This window comes from Passer domesticus, chromosome 2 (assembly GCF_036417665.1).
Source record: "Passer domesticus isolate bPasDom1 chromosome 2, bPasDom1.hap1, whole genome shotgun sequence".
Taxonomy (NCBI): domain Eukaryota; kingdom Metazoa; phylum Chordata; class Aves; order Passeriformes; family Passeridae; genus Passer; species Passer domesticus.
The window spans coordinates 39,533,255-39,547,521 of NC_087475.1; the positions used below are offsets into that span (position 1 = coordinate 39,533,255).

At 37.2% G+C, this 14,267-nt stretch overlaps 1 protein-coding gene across 9 annotated transcripts in view; it reads left to right on the forward strand.

Annotated features, from left to right (window-relative positions):
* NALCN (sodium leak channel, non-selective) overlaps window positions 1-14,267 on the forward strand; it is a 234,197-nt gene that overhangs the window by 102,567 nt on the left and 117,363 nt on the right. The gene's annotated exons all lie outside the window — the stretch shown is intronic.

Below are 14,267 nucleotides of genomic sequence, written 5' to 3' on the forward strand. Positions count from 1 at the left end.
ACATTTCTTAAATCCCTGCCCATATACTTTCATATCAAGAAAGTATTTCTGAAGGCAAAATTCATTAAAGGACATATGGGAATAATTCTTGAAAGGATGGGTTATAGGGTGAAGAGGTGTTGGGTTTTTTTAAGAGTTCAGGAATTTGCAAGAAAGGAAAGTTATGTATTTTCTTTACTCTCCCATACTTAATCAACTTCTTTCTATCTAGTTCTCTTCTCAGTATTGAGGACATGCCCCGTAATTTATAATTTTCATCCAAAATCACACATTACTATACACATCTCTACTTTCTTTACTGCTTGATCAATCCTGTTTATTTTGTGTAATCCCATCCATCTCTAGTAGCATTCAGTGAAGCAGCTCTTGTTTAGGCAGTGTTAAAGCCTTTAGTGTTACAAATCAGCTCTACATGCAACTGAACTGCTCTTTTAGTTTGCTGGGTATAGATGAGCGGAAGTTAACATAGCTCTGTGAAGCTGAAATGGTGAAAAGAGTCCAAAAATTGCCTTGTACTCCTCTACACACAATCTCCCAGCCTTTGAAAGAAGACCTGCATTTGGTGCATCTGTTGGTTTGTCTTTTGTAGGACCTGCTTGGTTTCACTCTCTGAGTATGACCATGGCTATGAACACTACATATTATGCTTGTTTCTTTTTATATGCCATCTAACTTTTGAACTCTTAATATTATTTGATTAAAAAAAAAAAAGACAACCAAACACTGGAAGTTGTGTGGCTGTTTCTAGAATATAACCAGAAGGTTGCAGTCTCCTTTGTCCTATGACTCCAGCATCTCCAGGAGAGTGATACAGTTCATATGGGGTCCTATGGGGTCCAGTCCAAATCCAACCTTACCATCATGACTTTTTTAGCAAGTGGGTAAATAATTTCTTCCACTACTACCTGTGAGATGGAAGCAATTAAAAACAATAAATGTATTTTTCATTGTGGGATGCTACTGTGTTTCATCCAAGCCACATTAACCTGAGTAGTCTTTCCATATCCTTTTGGTTAGACAGGTCTAACCACCGGTTTTACGTTACTGAAGGAAAAAGGGATATCCCAGCTTGGCTGCAGTAAACTTAGTCTGGCAGATGAAGCTGCAGATGCTTTCCAAGAAAAATGGAAGTATAAAGCAAATCACTGCCCCTTGCCCTCTGAATTAATGGCAATCAAAATCTCTGATTCACTCTGCTAGCCTCCTGCCCAAGGCAATAGAGCCTAAATTGTCCGCAGTTTCCAGTGCTATTTCACATAGGGAAAAATACATCTGTGGTTCTCTCTGTGTTAAATTTTGATTGGAAGCCACCTTACTAGAAAGTAGGTTTTGAGCCTAAGTGCAAAAAATTTTTTTTGCTTCTAATTATTCATCTGATCACTTCTTTAATGGAGCACTTGATTTATTTCAAAGTAATCTCTGCTTTTTATATGTAAATCACGAGTTTGAGTGTGCTAATTAAATTATGCAAGGAAAATGCAAGAAAAACTGTTCTAATCAAAAGGTGGAAATTCTATTAGAATGTTTGATATTTATTTATATAGGCTTCCAAAGGAGGTAGCAATTGACAGTCTGAACTACACTGTACACCATGTTCCCAAGACAAATGCAGTATATACAGTAACTAAGAAGATTCATGTACTCTGTGAGGCAAGACATTGCAAACAGAAACCAATAATCAATACAGATTACTTTTATGACCCAGGAAAAGATTTTCATTAATTCCAGGTCAATTGGAGTTGCCTTAATTCCTTAATTGCAGAAACCAATAATAGATACTAATATGGCCAGTCTGACCCAGGAAAGGATTTTCATTAATTCTGGGTAGAGTTGTCTTAATTGCCTAAAGAACACATTTGGCAGTTTTTAGTTCAGAAGGAAAGTTAGCAAAGAACTGAAGTATTCTAATTTTTCTAATGCTGATCAAGTAGTTCTCTAACTTTTAAACAGCTCAATACCAAAGCTGTAAAAAAGCACTGAAATTTAGCTCAGCCATCTAAAGAATGCCAAAGCATACATGTTATAATAATCACTGTACTAAGATAAAAAGCTGGAATAAGTATCAAGAGAATATAAGGAGCTCTAGCTGTATATAAAACTTTTCCATGAAGGAGGGTTTTATCTTAGTGTGTTTTTCATGAAATACAATGATAGCAAAAAGAAAACTCACTAAAAATGTTTACTTCCATGAATAATTGCATTTTTTAGAATCTCATTTTCCAGGTGAAATTTTCTCATGCTGTTTGGAAACATTGATAGCAGATTGTCCAATGACCGAAGTAGATGCTTCCATATGTATATTTTGAGGTTAGAAAATAAATTTAGGTGGACATATTTTTGCTTTTTCCATGTCAGAAAAGCAAAAGCTTCCTTGAAGAATTTGCATTTAATGTTGCTTCACCATCACTTCTTCAAAATAAACAAAATTGTTCCCCATCTCTCCCCATCTTTTCTTGTTCTTCTTTCCTATTAAATTGTTAGATTGTTAGTGCTTTCTCAGTAGTTGGGAATTTAAAATAGTGCTTCATCATCGTACAAGTGGTTGCAGGCAAATAGAATTCAACCTCTGCTTATCATGAATTGCTTTCTATGTTGTTTTTTCATGAGCCCAAAAGAAAATCTATACCCTAAAATCTTCCTAACAGCACATTTTGTATTTTCAGTCCTCCAACTCATTCTGACTACTGTAAGCTCTCTCCTGCCTCCTGTCACTTTATACTATCAGCAGAGCTTCCACGTAAGTCATTCATGACATGAACACTGTTGTGAGGAGAGCTGGCTTACAGCACATGTGGCCAGCACTGAGCCTTGTCCCCTGCACAGCACCTGCAGAATCAGGAGATGCCAACCCTGATATGAGCAACTCACTCATTGGAGCTGACACAGCCATGAGGCCACTCTGAAACAGATTCTGCACTGAATTCTTGAGCAAGGGATTTAAACTGTGAAGGGGCAAAAAAGGGAAGGGCAGGCAGTGTATTTCACTCTTTCCGGCATGGCTGCACCTGTCTTGGTACATAGGTAATTTCCTAATAATAATATGAAGAATTCTGAAGGCTTTCATGATGATCCTAAGTACTAATTGCAGAATGAGGTGCAATGCTTACATTATGATCTACTGCTCTTTCAGCTCATGAGTTAATCATTATGAAAACAGCAACCTTTTCCTTCACATTTATAAAACAGCTGGTAAATCTACAGTACTACAATAACATAAAATAAAAATTATTCTAATTAATTGAGGAATAAAATGCTAAAGAAAACAGAGGCAGTGAAAATGGTTCATTCACACATGGTTAATAAATGACATTTCAGAGACATGATGCTTGAATTGAAATGTAAGTGAAAAAGTCATCTCATGAAGCAATTTCAGGGAGGCCTTCCAGGTGAGATCTTCAAAGGCATATAATTCAAGGAACAAGTGTTAATTGAAATTTGTTGTAAGTGAAGGTCCTAGAGTTCTAAAATACTGAAGTTACAGAAATTTTGAAGGCATTGAAAAAATTACAGCACAGGTAGGGTCCAGATTCGTTCCCTTGTCACTCACATTCTCTGAAATCTGGGGGAAAGCTGAAGCCCCTGTAATAATCAATTACATGTCAAAATTATGTTTAGAGTGCTTCTGAAGAACTGAGCAATATATTATGTATCACAGCTCATAAATGGCACAGCTTCTAAATAATAGCAGATAGATTTATTATTAGAGATGGAGTTATTTTGCTGCAGAGTAAGCACATTATTACTTTTTTCTTTTGTGGTCAACATATTTTCAAAATATATGAAAACATAGGAAATGTCAACATTGTTGACATGCGTAAAATAGAATACTGTATCTAGAGGATTGAGCAACAGTCTGTAAATACAGATAATGCTATATTGCAGATAGTGAATCAGCTGGAGTTTTCAGAGAAGAAATTAGAAAATACAGATTAAAAATCTTAGGTGCATCCGTTATAAGGTGATTTACTGAGGACACCATCAGCAAGTGACTACAGATTTGGCCTGCCGTAAAAGTGTCTATTTATATAAATGTATATATGTATATTATTTATGTAATTATGTGGTGTTTATCCATAATGTGAGCAGGTGGGAATGTGTTTATACTTCTTTCTGTACCTGAGGTTCACGGACTGGCTAAGGTTGGAAGGCACCACAAGGGGGCTTCTGGTCCAACCTCCTTGCTTAAGCAGTATCACACTAGAGCAAGTTGGACAGGATTGCATCCAGAGGGTTCTTGAATATCCCCAGTGAGGGAGACTTCACAACCTGTCTGACCAGCCTGTTTCAGTTAACACAGGCTAAATGCATTAAGGCTAAATGCCTTTTAATGCATATAAAATGCACTGAAGTTTAAATGCATTTAGAGTTGTGATTTTAAGCTAGTTCAGTTTTTTTTCATTGTCAGAGGAAAAGAACTTTTGCACTCTCTTTGCAAATACTCTGGGACTAGGGAGCATATTAATCCCCATAGGACAGGGGTGTGATTAATCACACCTTAGTAAAGTAGAGAGGGAATGTCCACCCAACAGCTTTGATGAAGTCACTAGATATAAGACAAAAATTAATTTGGCCTATTTAATTGCACATTTTAGTTATTAATTATTTTGACTCATTTTCTGAATTGATCTGTATTGCTATATTTAGGAAAAATAATAAAACTTCATACTATTTGGGTACTGTTTTGTATTTCATACTGTGTATCTTTAGAGAAAATTACTGCTGAGGTGATGATATACTTATTAACCGTTCTAAAAATCTGACAGGTAGGTAACAATTTTTATGCATTGTTGTTATTGTGAACAATTTAAGTAGTATTTTTAGATTTCTTTTATGTTGCAGCAGCTGCTCTCAATTTCTCTAAGTCAGATTGCAGTTGCTGAAAGGCTGCTTACTTCCTCTCTCTCTTTTTGCAAAGAAAATGACATACTGTGTTAGCTGATTTATAAATTGGTGGGGAGGAGGGTCGTTTCATTTCAAAGAAGCCATTATTTCATGTATTTTTAGGGCAGAAGAGTCACCATTTTCTTTTTGACTGTTCTGTTAGAAGTTTGTGGGAGGAGAAAAGCGGCTGCTGTTAGTAAGAGGCATACAGAAATGTATCTATGCTACTGCTTTATTCTGTTGTTGCAGGATGTGAATTAACAGGATGCAGCTAGTCTGAAAGAGGCATATGCAATACATTCTTTAGCCCTACAGCAGAAATAGAAATTTGGCTTTCAAATCTAGGATGTAAGGGGGAAAAAATGTATCTAATTTCTGATAGAAACTTTAGTCTTAAAGGCCTGGTTACTCAAAAAACTCTACAATAAAAGTTTTTACTTTCTCTTCATTAGGCTTTCTATTTTTTTTTGTTTGTTTTTTCTTTTTTGTGTGTGTGTGTATTTTCTCATTCTTGCTGTGTTATTTGCTTTACTTTGTTCTTTTGATCAAAATTCAGTTTGCCGTTTTTTAAAGTGGCTTTTAATTTCCAAATCAAAATTAGCTGTGCTAAAAGGCAGGGGAGTCTGTGTAAATATGACAAATTAATGACACCTGTATTTTCAAATATTACGGAGACAGATTATTGCAAGGTCTTAACTATTACTTATTTCTTTATGATTTTAACTATACCACATCATCTGAAAATTACATTTGTTGCCTTATTGCGGTAGCCCAGAATCTTATGCCTACTGATTGGAGAACATATTTGCATGTCCTGAAATGTTACCATTATTCAGTAGTCAACCCATTTCCAGCTTGTTTTGAGGCTGCATGGTAGGAGACCCTGTGAAAACACAGATACAGTGGCTATCTTGAGTTTTATATCCTAATCAAATGCAGTAGAAGGTGGAAAGAGAAGCACAGTGAAGTGCAACTTGTAGACTATTTTATTAGCCAGGACAGCTTACTGTCTATAGTGCCCTTTCTGCTAGGCCGGTGTCACCTCTGCTGCAGTCAGAAAACATTTATAGAAAAGTTCCCAAATGCATATTCTAAAACTTGCTAGCATTATGATGTTTGTGTTTTGAGGACCATTTTTCTCCCTTGACTATCACCATACCACCTAAATTATCTTCTGCAGCTGATAACAAAGGTTCTCTGTGCTAAGGTGATCTGAAAGTAACACAGGGTTTCTAAGCAGATTTTTCATTGAACTGTGGATCTTAAAGGGTCTTTACTTTCATCTCTACTACATCACTACCCTAAGAACCTCTTCTCTACCATCATAAAATGTTAAAGCAAGTCTCTGTAGACAAAATTGCTGAAGAATCACCCTGCTCTCATTGCACTGGGACAATTGGCCTGTAAAGCTGTAAAGCCAAGACTGCAAACTTGAAATCACCAAACATCTGAGTTGTGGCTTCTGATTTATTTCCTTTGCAGTATTGAAAAGCCACCTCTTCAGCATCTTTAAAACTCATCCTTCACCTTGTTTACTCAGTAAGGTTGCATTATTTGAATTCATCCTAGCATTGAAATTCCTTTCAAACAAGGTAGATGGTTTCTTACAATCTTTCCTAACATCCTGCACTGATACATAACTGCATCAATATGAGGATTTAAAAAACTTGTTCCAATAAAATTTCTGGTTAATGCTTAATAATTTTCAGAAATGTTCAGATTGCAGAGCATGGGAATAATTGCTAAATTTTCCTCACAAGCATATCTTTGTCAGGCAGTCATAAAGTAAGTTGAAAGCAAAATGGTTTATAGAAAATTAGTTACATGGCTTGTAAAACACTCTACAATGTACTGAAAACAAAAGGGAAAAATTTCTGCAATTTTCACAATTTTGTGCTTGCTCAGATGGCCATTAACCAACAAGATGAAAATCAAATTTATCCTATTCATGCTATGAATTATGTGTGATTAGCAGTGTATAGAATGTGATTTTCTAAAGCTTCTTTCATATTCAAGGTATCTTCAAGCACTTTGCAACAAAAAAAAATTTTTTAAAAAACCCTAAATAAACACCATAAGTATACTAAACATGTAGAGGATAAAAAAGCTTGCCTTTTTCTTTAGGTCAGGATTGAATATTTGCTTTGTGACTCTTAGAAATCTTATGTCATAGAATCTTAAAGTCAAGGGGATTTTGCTATTTCTAGTCTTGTACATTATAATAGTTTCTGAGGCATTTGATGTGCCTGAATTCAACATTTAACCAAGAATGACTGGTAATCATGTTCCTTTCTTAGTGGTATAAATTCTATGCATACACCTTAAACTGGCCCTGCCTTATAAAACTCATAATCCCTTTATATGTATTTAGTAATTGTAGGCTGACCTCTGCAACATCCAGAAAGAAAGAGAATTGATGCTGGCATTTTACTGCAAGTGTTCCATACCATCTAAGTGATTTCTCTTTAGCAGTTCCTCACAACACAGCCATTAAACTCCAGCTCACTTCTTAACCACCTAACCCACTCTTTTATAGCATTCATCCTTATTGGACACAGCCATAGCCTATTAAGGGCAGACCTGTTTCTAATCTTTGGTAATTGGTGCAGCTGCAATTCCTTAGGGGTGAGATTGCCTTCTGCACTATCTCTATTATCTTACATTCTATCCCCCCACAAACTGACTTGCAATACTTTTGTTTTATTGTTATTTGACTTAGTGTTTTCTGAACTGCTATAATGAACTTGAGTCATGCTTTGTTAGCTCTTCTGAACAAATTTTCTCTGTTTTGTGGTGCCCACATAACCAGCTAATTGGGCTTTATAAAGTGAATGGGTACCATAAGATTTGCAGTTCTGTTCCAGAATGCATCTCCACGCATTGTGGTGATTCTGTGCATGGAAATAAGCTGGAACTTGCATTTGATTTCATGTCACTGCAGTGGTAGGATCTAGGCTCCAACAGGCCCATAAGTAAAACAGGCTGGATTAGCACAAATGTAAGCTTTTCAGTTGCTGTTCAGTAATACCACCCAACTCTTTTGTGCACATCTAAACAACCTCAACAAATCACAGTCTATTCTAACTGCCAGAAAGTATGGTCCTCCAGTAGGTGTGTATAGACAGCAGTACAAATAACATACAGCATTATTGTAATGATAGATGTAAACTTAACCAGAATGATCATGTAGCCAGTATAAAGTCTTTAAACATATATATATCTGGAAGCTTGCCTTGAATCTTTTAGCAGACTCTAGCTTCCTTATGCAAAGACCAAAAGCCAATGAAGACAAAAAGGGAGTAAGAAGCTTGAGCTATTCTGTTATAACACAGAGGAGCAGATACTATTGATTCATGAAGTATTAAAGTATATCTAAAATATAAAGAAATACAGATACAATTGTGTTTTTACCATTGATGAGTGCACAATTCAAGAGTATCAAAATCTGAAAAGAAAGCTGCTTACCCATATAGTGATTATCAAAGCCTTTTAGTTAAATGATGTTTACACTGTTCATTAATTGGTTTGGTACTTTCAAGAGCTACCCTGTCTGTCTGACAATTATGCACTCTAAGATTTTCAAACACTAAATAGCCAAAGTAAGCAAGGCTTTTCTACATATCAGATCCTCACCATGTCTTGCTCAGTACTAATAAGTTTGATGGCTTTGTAGGTAATTTTTTATTCTTCAAGACTATTTGTTGGGTTTTTTTGTTTTCTTAGATCACCACCAAGACTATTAGTATTATCAGATGAAGTCTAAATTTCTGTAGGTCTAAACTGAAACCATTGAGACCTTTGAAGACACCTCTTTCAAGGTTTCACATGATAATATTAAACATTATCAGCTGGGTCAGTTTTGAGTTAGTAATATCAGAGTAATATGGCCCATGGGTTTTTCATTATTAAGTCTATCAGACCCTACAAGTTTGCGACATTTACCATCTTGCTTAGTAAGATCTATTATGGACTTGAAACAAAAATCCTATATGAAAGATGGTGATACAAAGAGTGACCTGATGTACGTATCAAGCCCCCAAAAGGCATTTAGGATTAGGAAAAGGCAATTTTATAGTCAATAATTCCTGTTTACTTGGTGACTGCATTTTGCATGGACCACTGCTTTCCTGAGCCAGTGTCTGTGGCTCTGGCTGTACAAAGTGGCAGCTGCTGTGGGTGTTCTCCAGGGCAGTGAGCTGGCAAAGTCAAATTTATGTCACTCATCCTTCCTCTGCCATGCAGGAACGTGGGAAGAGTATTAAAGCAATGTACCCTATTCTGATACTACTGGAGTGACAAAAGACTGCTTTAGGCCATGCATTGTAATGGTCTGTAAGACTGAGTGAGCCGGGTAGACTTTACCTGTCAGCAATTGCTGTGTCATTACTTGGTTTTTTGGGTGAATCCAGGATATTTAATACAGTTTTTCATTCAGAGTTCCTTAGGTGCACCAAGCATGTCCATAGTGTTAAATAAACTAGTAGTATTTTAGAAGTCTTTTTGGCATTCATGCAATTCTCATTTGAGGACAAAACAAATCCATGTTTTTTGTGTATTTCCAAACAATGAAAGAATTTGGATGATTAACAGTTTGTCATGTACTGGTTTTTATGGCCATTACATCTCTAACACATTGTGCCATACAGGTTCTTTGGTGTCCTGGACACTGAGAATTAGCATCCTGCATGAAATCAGATGCCAGCTTTATAGGCATTTCATAGTATATGTAAGAAATTCATCACTGTTGTAGTTGATTAATGGCAGCAGCAGGGCATTTTACTTGAGACTTCTTCTACACAGCTAATCTTAAATCCAATTTATTATTAGATACAATTTACCATGTATCTAACAGCAACAGCAAAACATTTCTTTCATCTCATTCCTACACAGCTTAAGAAACGCACATCCAAGGGCTAAAAAAAGGTCAGTAAATTAAACAAGAACAAAAATTGGCATTATGTCTCCTCTTTCAAGTTTGCATGGAGAATTTTACATGCTTATGTGCTCTGAAAAGGGCTGTAATCCAAATGATACACTGCTGATCCAATGATCCAAAATGACTTTCAAGGCTTGGGCAAGAGCTGTGGACTAAATTCAGCTTTCATTTAGGCCTCATTCCAATTACAGAAATACGTAAAGAGATAGTGGATTCTCATGGTCGAACATAGCAGCAGAGGTGTGTCTGAAGTGTTTTAAGGGTGCAAATACAAATTAAAATTCTGTGATGCAGAAAGAACAAGCTAAGGCAGATTAGAGTAGGGGGAAATCTGGGCACAGTACGTGTGTGGGTTAGCACACTGTGATTGATCTCCTGAAGATACAGCAATCTGTGTGAGAGGCCAGCGGGAAAGCTGCTTATCGTGCACAGCATTTGTGACAAGTGAGCAGCTAGATTCTGACATGACGTAGGAAAAAATCAAGAAACACAGATAGCAATCTAGCTCTTATGAACTGGCCAGTTCTGGGATTTAAAAATAATGATTTTTTTTTTTAATCTCCTCAGCATAGCATTTTCGCTGTGCATGTGGTGGAGATATTTTTTCAGATACCTCCACCTTGCTGGCCTTGTGTGCTCTCTGTCTCTCTGCCAGCACCTAGGTGCTTTTATTGTTGCTCACCACAGCTGTCTCTTAATTTGTTGCCTCAGCCAGCTGTTCCTGCCTTTACATTGCCTGTGCCTGGCTTGAGTCCTGTCTGAGCCTCCTTCCTTATTATCTTAACATTGAATCATGTTATGCCAGTGTAATACTTTCTATTAGCTAAATAGTTTCCTTTCAGTTTAATTGGGAAGGTGACCTTGATAACAATCATTATTGAACCTTACTGAAAAATAAAAGGTGCTGCAGAGAGTCCAGAGAAAGGCAAGGACCCTAGTGAATGGGCTGAAGCACAAGTCTTACGACGAGTGGCTGAGGGAGCTGGGGATGTTTAGCCTGGACAACAGGAGGCTCAGGGAGGACCTTATTCCTCTCTGTAACTATATGTAAGGAGATTTTAGTAAGGTGGGGGTCAGTCTCTTCTTCCCTCTTCACAGCCCCATGTTACAAGTGACAGGATGAAAGGAAATGGCTTCAAGTTGCACCATGGGAGGTTTACATTAGCTATTAGAAGAAATTTCTTCATGGAAAGGGCTGTCAAACATTGGAATAGACTGCTCAGGGAAGTGGTGGAGTCACCATCCCTGGAATTTTTAAAAAAACATGGGGCTATGTCACTTGGGGACATGGTTTAATGGTAAACATGGTGGTGGTACTAGGTTAGACTTGATGGTCTTAAAATTCCTTTCCAACTTTAAGCATTCTGTGATTCTATGAACCAAGCTATGATTAGGATATTATTTCTGCTATTGCTATTTATTTTCCAGGATTAAATATGCCACTGCAAAACCTTTTTATGACTGTCTGTTCTGATTCTGTGCAGGACAAGATTAGTCTTTGCAGTGGCCAGAACAGGGCATGGCTAGAACCTGGAGGTTATTCTATACCACCTCGTGTCATTGCTGGGGTCAGGGGAAAAGGAGTCTCTTGCAACAAGAAGGAGTCTTTCCTTCTGGAGAGAGTGGCAGAGGGACTGCTTGGGTAACACTGGTTCTGAACATTCTGCCTGTGGTGCATTCACCTCTCTCTTGTACGCTTGTTATTAATGTTGTTGTGGTAACTGTTCATTTCCTTATCTCTGCCATTTCCAGTAAATTGTTCTTAGCCCTTTTGTGCCTTCAGTTCTTCTCTCCAGCCACCAGCAGAGGAGGGGGACAGGGGGAGTGAGCAAGTGGCATTGTGGTTTGGAGAATATCAGTGGCAGCACTGAATTGAGGAGTTGAATTCCTAAATTACCACAGTGTCCGAAGGTACAGACTAGACGACAAAGTGTGTGTATATGTACATGTATATCAAAGCAGTTTATGCATTTTTATTTTTCCTGTATTACTGTTTTGCTTCCCTGTGAAAGGAGATGAAAGTGGCTTTTGCAACCTCACTTACTAGTTTCTTTTAGCAAGTACTTTCACAATTGAGACAGAATACTTCATTATTATGATGGAAATTTTGACACCATTAAAAATACAGTGTAAAATATGCAGAGAGACTAACTATCTGGTTAGAATTTGTGTGAAATGGAAATGTAAAGGATAGAACGACACCTGTTTTGATTCATACAACTGAAAAAATGCATGATTGATGCCAGCAGCCCTACCTCTATTGTATTCTTATAGCTTGCCTTGTGAATTAGAAATAAAAGTGAGACCTTATTTAGCCACTATTTTGATGACTTACCTGTGTTTTAGGTATTATTAACCACTGCTTGTTCTGTAAATTTCTAAATGTAAGGCTTCTCTCCTGAACCTCCCTTTCTAGAATAGAATATACAACCATTTTATGTCACTAGGGTCAAAAAGAAGCCAGCTTGCAGAAGAAGGGTTTGAGCTGTCTTCTGTCTGCAATGCTATCTGTAATTCACACAAAAAAATCCAGATATTAAGAGACAAGAGGCAATTCTATCAGCTTGTATTCTTGTAAATATGTGCTTAGTCTCCATTCAGCTTCAATTTAAACAAGCTATCTTAAACTCCAGTGGAATTCAAGAGGGGATGAATTCTTCAGTAGGCAGGCACAAGGCTTTGCTAAAAGCTGAACAAGTACTAGTCCTTGCAGCCTCCCATACATCCTATATTATGTTCTAGTTTCTTCAAAAAAGAAACAAACAACAATCCTATATAAAGAGTAGCTTGGTTAGGACTGAGCTTCAGGCAGGGTTCCACATAAAATGTTAATGCTGACAATTCTCCATGAATATAACAATCTCAGCTCATTAAAGACTGAGACAGTATTTTACAACTATATATATGAATTTTCTAACGTGTTAATATATCTTACAAATGTAAAATGTGTGTTTCTTAAATTTTGACTACTTCTTAAGTAGACGGTCTTTGAGATTTCTTTCAACCTAAACCATTCCATGATTCTATGAGTTTCACATTCACAAGCCTCAGTTCTCCTGGGGCAGTGTAGCTACTTTGCTAGACAGCAGAAAACAGTCCAGGTTTCTGCATTGAAGGGGTGGTAACTTCCTAAAACGTGCTGATGAGATCAGGTGTTCTGGGGGCTTCTCATACTAGGCAGGAAGGAGGAATTGGTCAGGTTGTGAGATTCAGGAGCAGTCTTTATTGCAATGACCGTGAGAATGTGGAATTCAGAAACCCTCAAAGAAGGAATAAAGCCAAAAGATAGGACCACAGCCCTGGTGTTCAGACTTTTTCATGTTCAGGTGTCTGCTTGGAAGAATCCTATAGTACACACACAGTCATAGAGATTAGAGGTTCCAGAAGAACTGGTTGATTTTCAAGGATCTTCCTCCTTCAAGTTAAAAAATGCAGGAAATCAAACAAACATGACAGGAGGTCCACATAACTGAACCTGTAGCTCTGGACAAAATTTGGAATTGAAAAGGAAGCATACAAGAGATGGAATCAGGGCCAAGTGGCCCGAGAGGAGTACAAATACCCTGTCTGAGAGTGGAGCTATAGGATTGAATCTGCCATGACATGGAAGGCAACAAGAAGGGCTTCTACACATAAGAGACGCAAAAGGAAGACTACAAAAATGTTGAAAGGATTAGGAGACCTTGCAAGGCAAGGCAGTGGCATGGAAATGGTTGAGGCCTTTTTCACTCATCCTTATAGGTAAGACTGACCTTCAGGAATCTCAAGCCCCTGAGTTTTGTGAGAAAGTCTGGAGCCATGGTGAACATCTGAACAAAACAAAAGACTCTTCCACTGTGAAGATGGTCAAACAGTGGAACAGATTGCACAAATGGGTTGTGGAGCCTTCATCCTGCAAGATACTCAAACTCTGACTGAACAAAGTTCTGGAATACCTGCTCTAGCTAACTCTGCTTAAGCAGGCAGCACCAGACTAGATCATCTCAAGAAGTCCCTTCCAACATAAATAATTATGTGATTATGTGTACATAAACAGTTACCTTTTTAGGGAAAAGATGAAAGGACACAGAGTTCTTCTACATATTTAGTTCTGTTTTTCCTGAAATGTTGTTAGGCATATCTACATATAAACTCAGGTACAAATAAAAATGGCCTTTTCCACTGTAAGTACAACTTAAACACAAACACAAGGAACCATAATGGTACATAACTTACTCATATTAAAGACCTGTACTGTATTACTTGTGGAAATGTTTAAAACAATATCAATATTAGTGGCCATTCATTCAAAGATTTTTTAATGTAAAATAACAGTATGTTCTGTTTTGAACAGAAGAGTATGTTTAATAACAGTATGTTCCATGTTTGACTTTAGCTTCTACTGTGGCTGATCCAGTGAGGGAAGTGATTAACCTTTTAGGGTAAATCATAAGTCCATGGTCTTTGTGAT